Here is an 8,867-nt window from a genome sequence, read left to right on the forward strand (position 1 = left end):
TAACAGTTCTAGCAGTTGTTTGGTGGAGTCTTTTTTTTTTTTAATATGAACTTTATTGTCAAATTGGTTTCCATACAACACCCAGTGCTCATCCCAAAAGCTGCCCTCCTCAAAGCCCATCACCCACTTTCCCCTCCCTCCCACCCTCCATCAACTCTCAGTTTATTCTCAGTTTTAAAGAGTCTCTTATGGTTTGACTCCCTCCCTCTCTAACTTTTTTTTCCTTCCCCTCCCCCATAGTCTTCTGTTAAGTTTCTCAGGATCCACATAAGAGTAAAACATATGGTATCTGTCTTTCTCTGGATAACTTACTTCACTTAGCCTAACACTCTCCAGTTCCATCCACGTTGCTACAAAAGGTCATATTTCATTCTTTCTAATTGCCAAGTAGTATTCCATTGTGTATATAAACCACAGTTTCTTTATCCATTCATCAGTTGATGGACATTTAGGCTCTTTCCATAATTTGGCTATTGTTGAAAGTGCTGCTATAAACATTGGGGTACAAGTGCCCCTATGCATCAGCACTCCTGTATCCCTTGGGTAAGTTCCTAGCAGTGTTATTCCTGGGTCATAGGGTAGATCTATCTTTAAGTTTGTGAGGAACCTCCACACTGTTTTCCAGAGTGGCTGCACCAGTTTGCATTCCCACCTACAGTGCAAGAGGATTCCCATTTCCCCGCATCCTCTCCAGCATCTATAGTCTCTGGATGTGTTCACTTTAGCCACTCTGACTGTCGTGAGGTGGTATCTCAGTGTGGTTTTGATTTGTATTTCCCTAATGAGGAGTGACATTGAGTATCTTGTGCCTGTTGGCCATCTGGATTTCTTCTTTGGAAAAGTGTCTATTCATGTCTTCTGCCCATTTCTTCACTGGAGGATGTGTTTTTTGGGTGTGGAGATTGGTGAGTTCTTTATAGATTTTGGAAACTAGCCCTTTGTGTGATATGTCATTTGCAAATATCTTTTCCATTCCATTGGTTGCTTTTTAGTTTTGTTGATTGTTTCCTTTGCAGTGCAGAAGCTTTTCATCTTGATGAGGTCCCAATAGTTCATTTGTGCTTTTAATTCCCTTGCCTTTGGAGATGTGTCAAGTAAGAAATTGCTGCAGCTGGGTTCAGAGCGGGTTTTTTCCTGCTTTCTCCTCTAGGGTTTTGATGGTTTCCTGTCTCACATTCAGGTCCTTTATCCATGTTCAGTTTATTTTTGTGAATGGTGTAAGAAAGTTCTCTAGTTTCATTCTTCTGCATGTTGCTGTCCAGTTTGTTCTTGCTAACTTTCCATTACACACATAAAATGATGATACACAGGCTACTGTTAAATTTTAAGAGTAAATATGGGAGAAAACTCAATTCAGAGTGGGAAAGTGAATTTCACAGGAGGGTACTTTACCTTGGTACCAAATCGAAGTCTTGGCTAGCCGATGTAGGCCATGAATCATCAGGACCAGGTTTGTCGGAAAGCCTTTAGAGCAAAAATATACAACAAAACCATGTTCATTTTTTTAAAAACAAAATTTAAAAAATTAAGGGAAAGGTCAGCTATCTGTTTATTAAACGAAGTTTGTTGGCATAATTAAAAGTTGGCCTCTGTTTTTTCCATTAAGTTTTATTGTAATTCCAGTAATATTAACATCCAGTGTTATATTAAAGTTGTACAATACAGTGATTCACCAACTCCATACTCACCCCGTGCTCATCATGACAAGGGCACTCCTTCATCCCCATCACCTCTTTCACCCCTCCCACCACTCACCTCCTCCCTGGGAACCATCTGTTTGTTCTCTGCAGTTAAGAGCCTGTTTCTTGGTTTGTCTCTCCGTTTTTTTTCTTCCTTTGCTCATTTGTTGTTTCTTAAATACTACGTGAGTAAAATCTTATGGTATTTGTCTTTCCCTGACTTTGCTTACCATACTACTTTCGGGCACCATCAAGGTTATTGCAAATGGCAAGATTTCATTGTTTTATGGTTGAGTAATATTCCAGTGTGTGTGTGTGTGTGTGTGTCTATGCATATACATATCCACACACATACATACATATAGGACTTCTTCGTTTACTCGTTTGTCAATGGACACTTGTGCTGGCTATTGGAAATAATGCTGCAATAAACACAGGGGTGTGTGTGTCCCATGGAATTCGTGTTTTTGTATTCTTTTGGGTAGTATCCAGGAGTGCAATTACTGTTTCATAGGAGAGTCCTGTTTGCAATTTTTTGAGGAACCTCCATAATGTTTTCCACAGGGGCCGCACCCATTTGCATTTCCACCAACAGTGCAAGAGGTTTCCTCTGTCTCCACATCCTCGCAAACACTTGCTTCTTGTGTCTGGGAGTTTAGCCATTCTGACAGGTGTGAACGTGGTATCTCGTTGTAGTTTTGGGGAGCATCTTTTCAGGTGTCTGTTGACCATCTGTATGTTGTCTGTGGAAAAATGTCTGGTCATGTCTTCTGCTCATTTTTAAACTGGGCTTTTATGGAGGGGGAGGGATGCTGACTTGTATCCATTTTTTATACATTGTGGATACTAACCCTTTACAGGATTTGCAAAACATTTGCAAATATGTTCTCCCATCCCAGAGGTTGCCTTTTAGTTTTGACGTTTTCCTTCACTGTGCAAAAGCTTTGTAGTTTGATGTAGTCCCCTTAGTTTATTCTTGCTTTATTTCCCTTGGCTCAGGAGACATAACTAGTAAAATGTTGCTACAGCCAAAGTCAGAGAAATGACAGCCTGTGCTCTCTTCAAGGATTTTTTATGGTTTCAGGTCTCACACTTAGGTCTTTAATTCATTTTGAGTTTATTTCTGTCTATGGTAAAGAAATTGGTCCAGGTTCATTCTTTGGCATGTGGCTTGTCCAGTTTTCCCAACACCATTTGGTGAAGAGACTGCCTTTTCCCCACTGGACAGTCTTTCCTGTTTGTGGAAGATTAACTGACCATACAGTTGTGGATTTATTTCTAGGTTTTTGGTTCTATTCCATTGAGCTATGTGACTATTTTTATGCCAGTACCAACCATTCTGTTTGGATTACTACACCTTTGGAATAAAATTGAAATCTGAGATTACGATACTTCCAGTTTTCCTCTTTTGCAATATTGCTTTTGCCATTCAAGGTCTTTTGTGGTTCTATACAATGGTTAGGATTGTTTGTCTAGCTCTGTGGCAAATGCTGTTGGTATGTTGACAGGGATTGCATTACATCTGTAGATTGCTTTGGATAGGCAGTGTAGACATTTTAAAAATATGTATTCTTCCCATCTATGAGCATCAGATGTCTTTCTCATTCTTTCTGTCATCTTCAATTTCTTTCATCAGTGTTTTACAGTTTCCAGAGTACAGGTCTTTCATACTTTGGACCCTGTTTTAAAAAAGCTTTCAGTTCTTGGGGTGCCTGGGTGGCGCAGTCGGTTAAGCGTCCGACTTCAGCCAGGTCACGATCTCGCGGTCCGTGAGTTCGAGCCCTGCGTCGGGCTCTGGGCTGATGGCTCAGAGCCTGGAGCCTGTTTCCGATTCTGTGTCTCCCTCTCTCTCTGCCCCTCCCCCGTTCATGCTCTGTATCTTTCTGTCCCAAAAATAAATAAACGTTGAAAAAAAATTAAAAAAAAAAAAAAGCTTTCAGTTCTCTATTTTGCCTCCACCTCTCCTAACCTGTGAAATCTCCAGGAAAGACCCAGCCTGAGTTTCCATAACCAAGTGTGGCAGGCAGGGAATTCTCTGAAACGGTTGAAAATTAAATCTATAAACATTACCACAATGACTTCTCACCTCACATCTGTCAGAATGGCTCAATTTCAACACACAGGAAACAATCATTGCTCAGGGTGTGGAGAAAAAAAAAACCCTTGTGCACTGGTCATGGGATGTAAATTGGTATCACCACAGCAAAAGCCAGTATGGAGGGGCCTCAAAAAATTAAAAATACAAATACCATAAGCTCCAGTAATTCCACTACTGGGTATTTCTTTATCCAAGGGAAATGGAATACTAATTTGAAAAGATATATGCACCCCTATCCTTATTATAGCATTATTGACAATAGACAAGATATGGAAGCAACCCAAGTGTCCATCAATACATGAACAGACCACGTACACACACACCCATACACACACACACACATACTGGAATACTACACAGCTATAAAACAGAATGAGATCGTGTCAGCAACATCATGGATATACCTAGACAGTATGAGGCTAAGTGAAATAAGTCAGACAGAGAAAGACAAATCCTATATGATTTCACTTGTATGTAGAATCTAAAAAAGGGAACAAATGAACAGAGAAAAAGCAGAAACAGACCCATGAATGCAGAAAATTGACTGTTGCCAGAAGGGAGGGGAGGTGGGGGATGGACAAAGTGGGTGAAGGGGAGAGGGAAGTTCAGGTTTCCAGTTATAGAATGAATCAATCAGAAGGATCAAAGGTACACCATAGAGAATCTAGTCAGTGATATCGTAATAACATTATACATTAACAGATGGGAGCTACATTAAAGCGAGCATGGAGGAACATCCAGAGTTGTTGCATCACACATTACATTGTGATTCAGGTAGACCTCCGTTTAAGTAAATATACGAAAGTGAAGTTTTCTATGTTATGAGTGGAAGTACTAACTAGAGATTAAAAGATTAAAAGTTCCCAAGGCCAACTCTTTTCCTACACTGGTCTTGCTGTATTGAGGTCCATCATAACTATCAAGTCCTTAAAAACCTTCAGGGGCATTCAGCTCCCCAAGGAGAGAGACTGTGATCAAAATGGCCCTGGTAGTTGTGCCTCTATTTCTCTATACATGGCCTGAATATTTTCTTCCCTATGAGCTCCCACTCCTACATCACTCTTCGGCACAGTTCAGTGGCATTCTCCAACCTTTCAATCTTTAGCCTATGAAGGCACAGACTCCTACAACAAGGATGGGTTCAAATGACCGAGGGTAGGAGCCATGTCCTGCTCCTGGAGAACAAGCTAATTGGGAGTCTCAGTCATCCACACAGTCACCTCAACATAGGCATGTTATCACCTATCCAGACGAAGCTCCCTTACTGATTTGACAAGTCAGTCGTACCCCTGCCCAGCCCTACAGGTACATGGGAAGGGCATCACAGATTCAGGAATAGAGGTGGAGTGAGGAGACAGCTTGCCTTGGGCCATACATCTCTGTAGTTCAGAATCTCCACATCCAACCCCCAATTCCTTGAGAGGATCTAAGCCATCCTCCCTAAGTGGGGGTGCAAGTAGATGATATCATATTTCTCTTTGCTATAAACAGACTCTTCCCAGCAGCTCAAATGATTTTTAATCTCTATCAACAGAAAATCTGAAGTATGCTCGCACCTTCAATGAAACCAACAGACACAAAAGCAGAAACCTTGTCAGGACCCTCTTGAACCTCTATTTGGATATGCCTTTCTAAGCAACTCTCCTAATCCTGGGTCCTTCATTCCTGTCATTCACCTTTATCCCACTTGGCATAAACCCCCATCTTCTGACATCTTTTCTAAAACTCTTATTCCTATCCAGTTCAGTGTTCTTCTTGAAACCAGGTCTCCTCTGCTAATTCGATTCTTACCCTCCTTCATTGTATTCATTAGACCCGCTCCCCAGCTTTCTATTATTAAAACATTTGCCTGCAAGGTGAAGACAAAAACAAAGGAAAGAAAGAAAGAAAAGAACCCGAATTTAAATCTCATTTCTGTCACTTATATCCAAATAAGTCACTTCAATCTCTTTTGAGTTTCAAATTCTCCATGGAAACAACCATTGGGCAAGGAAGTTAAACATAGGTTGAAGTACCAGAGGGTATTTTGATGAATTAATCTCTGAGGTTCCCTAAATCTTGAGATTTTAAGTGCTTTTGATTTGACTTCTGGAAATATGGAGAGTCCTTAGATGGCAGAAGTGGAAAAATTAATGGAAAAAAAGAAATACCAAGAAAACCAGAGAAGAAGGTAAAAAGGCAAAAACACAGTAGAGAAAAGTCATGGGGAAAAAAATCTACAAAAAAAGCGAATGCTTCCTAGAATTAGTCAAGGGTACCAGCCCAAAGGGAAACCAGACTGGGAATTTAGGCAACAGAGAATCATAGAGCAATATCCTCAAAACAGAGGCTTGAATTTAATTAACGTAATATGGTCTACAACTAGATATCCTTCCCTTACAGAAAACTCAATCGTCTCAAGAAGAGGAGATATCACCACATCTAAGGAGCTGCCTGACTAGATCTCATTATGTAAAAGCCGTGACACCATGGCCATAGCTGACATCCACCCTAAAATCTCTGATGGTAAAAACAAGGGACTAGTTACCACTGCACTAATTACTTTTGTTAGCACTAGTGGTCAAATATGTAAGGACAAATGCTTGGACTAACCTGGTTTCTTAAGAAAACCCTAAATTAAAGTTCTGACATCATTACCTTTGATATTCTGAGTTGATTTGCCCTAGGATCTGTGTCTTCATCTCAGTGCTGCTGAGGAACCAGAGAATGGATGTGGAAGCTACTCAGGCTGACAGGCAACCCCCCGGGTCAGCTACTCATTAACTATGGAATCATGGGTCGAGTAATCAACCTCCCTGAACCACAGTTGCCATAGTAATAAAAAGTAGGCTACAATAACACAGCTACTTTGCAAAGCTATGCAATGACTATATAACTTAACAGATGTTATGCATAGGTTATAGTGTCTCATCCAGGGTAGAACACTCAACAACTGCTTTAGTTCTCTGCATTCCCTTAGGAAACACATAATCTTCATTTCATACATTTCCTTTCCTTTCCTTTCATTTTCCGTTTCCTTTCATTTCATTCCTTTATACTTTGAGAGTGAGTGCACACAGAAAGAGGGAAAGATATTCCAAGGAGGCTGTCAGTACATAACCCAATGTGGGGCTTGAACTCACAAACCCGAGTTGAAATCAAGAGTCACACCCTTAACCGAATGAGCCACCCAGGTGCCCCAACAAATGTCATTTTTTACAAATCCATAAAAATCCTACCTGGTTATAGAGTCTTCCTCAGTGTTCTTATCTGCTCCTAGAGAAGAAAGCAAAATACATGTTAAATCAACAATGGAAAAATATAGGAAATTACGGCTTATGATTTGTGAAAAAGTATTCCTTTGGGACCACACCTGGAAACCACACTACACTAAATGGTAATTATACCATTGGTAGGCTTAAAGCACTAAGAAATCTTACCTTCTCCTCTATATGGACCAAAAGCAAGAATGGGTTTTATCAGAATTTGACACCTACAGGTGAACTGATGTTTCCAATGACCATCACTGACCGACTCTATGACGCTGGAGGAAAATGGTATCGTTGGGTCAATGTTTATCCTAAGTTGACAATGTCAAACTGAAACTAGCATGATTTTTCTGGACTTCCACTACTAGAGGAGTTAAAAGAGAGTATCTTTATTTTGCTGTAACACGCATGGCAGAACTTCCCCCACTCTTCAGCAGACACTGTTCAGTTTTAGGACGAAACACCCCCTCACAAAGTGTGCTCTATAGCTATTGTACTTTGCAGCATGGCCAAACCATAGCAAACCGACTCTCCCTGGGCTTATTTCCAATGGGAAGTTCAAGAAGTAGGATTTGGCATTCCAGTTTGATAAAGTTCTAACCTCTTGAGACTGTCTCCTTCCATTGCTAGAGAGTCTATCTAGACCCACCGCACATCACAGAGGAGGATGATCCCAATGTGAATGCTATGTAGTGGTTCATGATGTCCCAGTTAGGTGACACACATCTAGAGAAATTATGCTTTCTTCATGGAAGGCATAGTTCATCAGATCCTCTACTGATGAGCAACAAAACAAAACAAAGGCAAAGAATATCTTGAATGCCTACCTTCAATTACCAGGGAATTTTAACTTTCTAAACAAAGATATCCACTGTATGATTCGAACTATTTGACACTCTGGAAAGAGCAAGGCTATGGAGGTAAGGGTTGAGGTGAATGTAGGGATAAAGGGGCACAGCACAGAGGACCTTGAAGGCAGTGAAACTCACACGATACCACAAAGGTGGATTCACATCATTACACATTTGTTAAAACTCATAGAATGTATAACACCAAGGCTGAACACTAATGCAAATTAGAGAATTTGCCTGAAAATGATGAGTTTAGTGTCCGTATAAAATGCTCCACTGTTGTCAGGGTGCCTGGGTGGCTCAGTTGGTTCAGCGTCCAAGTCTGGACCTGAGCTCAGGTCATTACCTCACAGTTCATGGGATCAAGTCCTGCATCAGGCTCTGTGCTGACAGCCCAGGATACTTTCTCCTCTCTCTCTCTGCCCCTTTGCTGCTCACACACGTGCATGCTCTCTCGCTCAAAACTAAACAAAGGAACTGAAAAAAAATATACTACTAAAAATGGACCACTGTTGTGCAAGATGTTGACAACAGGGGAGGCTAGGCGTGTACGGGAGCATGGTATGGTATATGGAGACTCTCTGTACTTTCTATTATATTTTGCTGTGAACTTAAAACTGCTGTAAGTAATAAGGCTCGTTAAATGTAAAAAACAACAAAACACGGTGTCCATGGAAGCTACTCTTACCATATATTAACGCATGATACAGTCACCTTGAAAATTAAGATAGAGATCAAAGTAACACAATAGGGGGACTGTCTCCCATATGGAAGTATATGAAAATACATAAAGCAAAATACAAAAATACAAAAGTTATTTGTATACTTAGGAAAGAAAACAATTGGTTAATATGATCAAGTATCTTATAACTATAAACAGGGATTCAGCACTATAGGAATCAAACCTGGGTTTTGCATATAATTAAGAGATTTTATTCTAATTTTAAATCAAACATCATTATGTTGATCGTATCTAAGAATCATAATGAAA

The 8,867-nt window shown here is 40.4% G+C and overlaps 1 long non-coding RNA gene across 1 annotated transcript; it reads right to left on the bottom strand.

Annotated features, from left to right (window-relative positions):
- Positions 1–1,267: 1,267 nt before the first annotated feature.
- LOC128312423 (uncharacterized) lies at positions 1,268–7,845 on the bottom strand. The gene is made up of 3 exons (XR_008291741.1): positions 7,627–7,845; positions 6,996–7,032; positions 1,268–1,464 (listed from the first exon to the last, which is right to left on the bottom strand). It is a non-coding gene; the product is annotated as an uncharacterized LOC128312423 (long non-coding RNA).
- Positions 7,846–8,867: the final 1,022 nt, after the last annotated feature.

Source organism: Acinonyx jubatus, chromosome D3 (genome assembly GCF_027475565.1).
Source record: "Acinonyx jubatus isolate Ajub_Pintada_27869175 chromosome D3, VMU_Ajub_asm_v1.0, whole genome shotgun sequence".
Lineage (NCBI taxonomy): Eukaryota > Metazoa > Chordata > Mammalia > Carnivora > Felidae > Acinonyx > Acinonyx jubatus.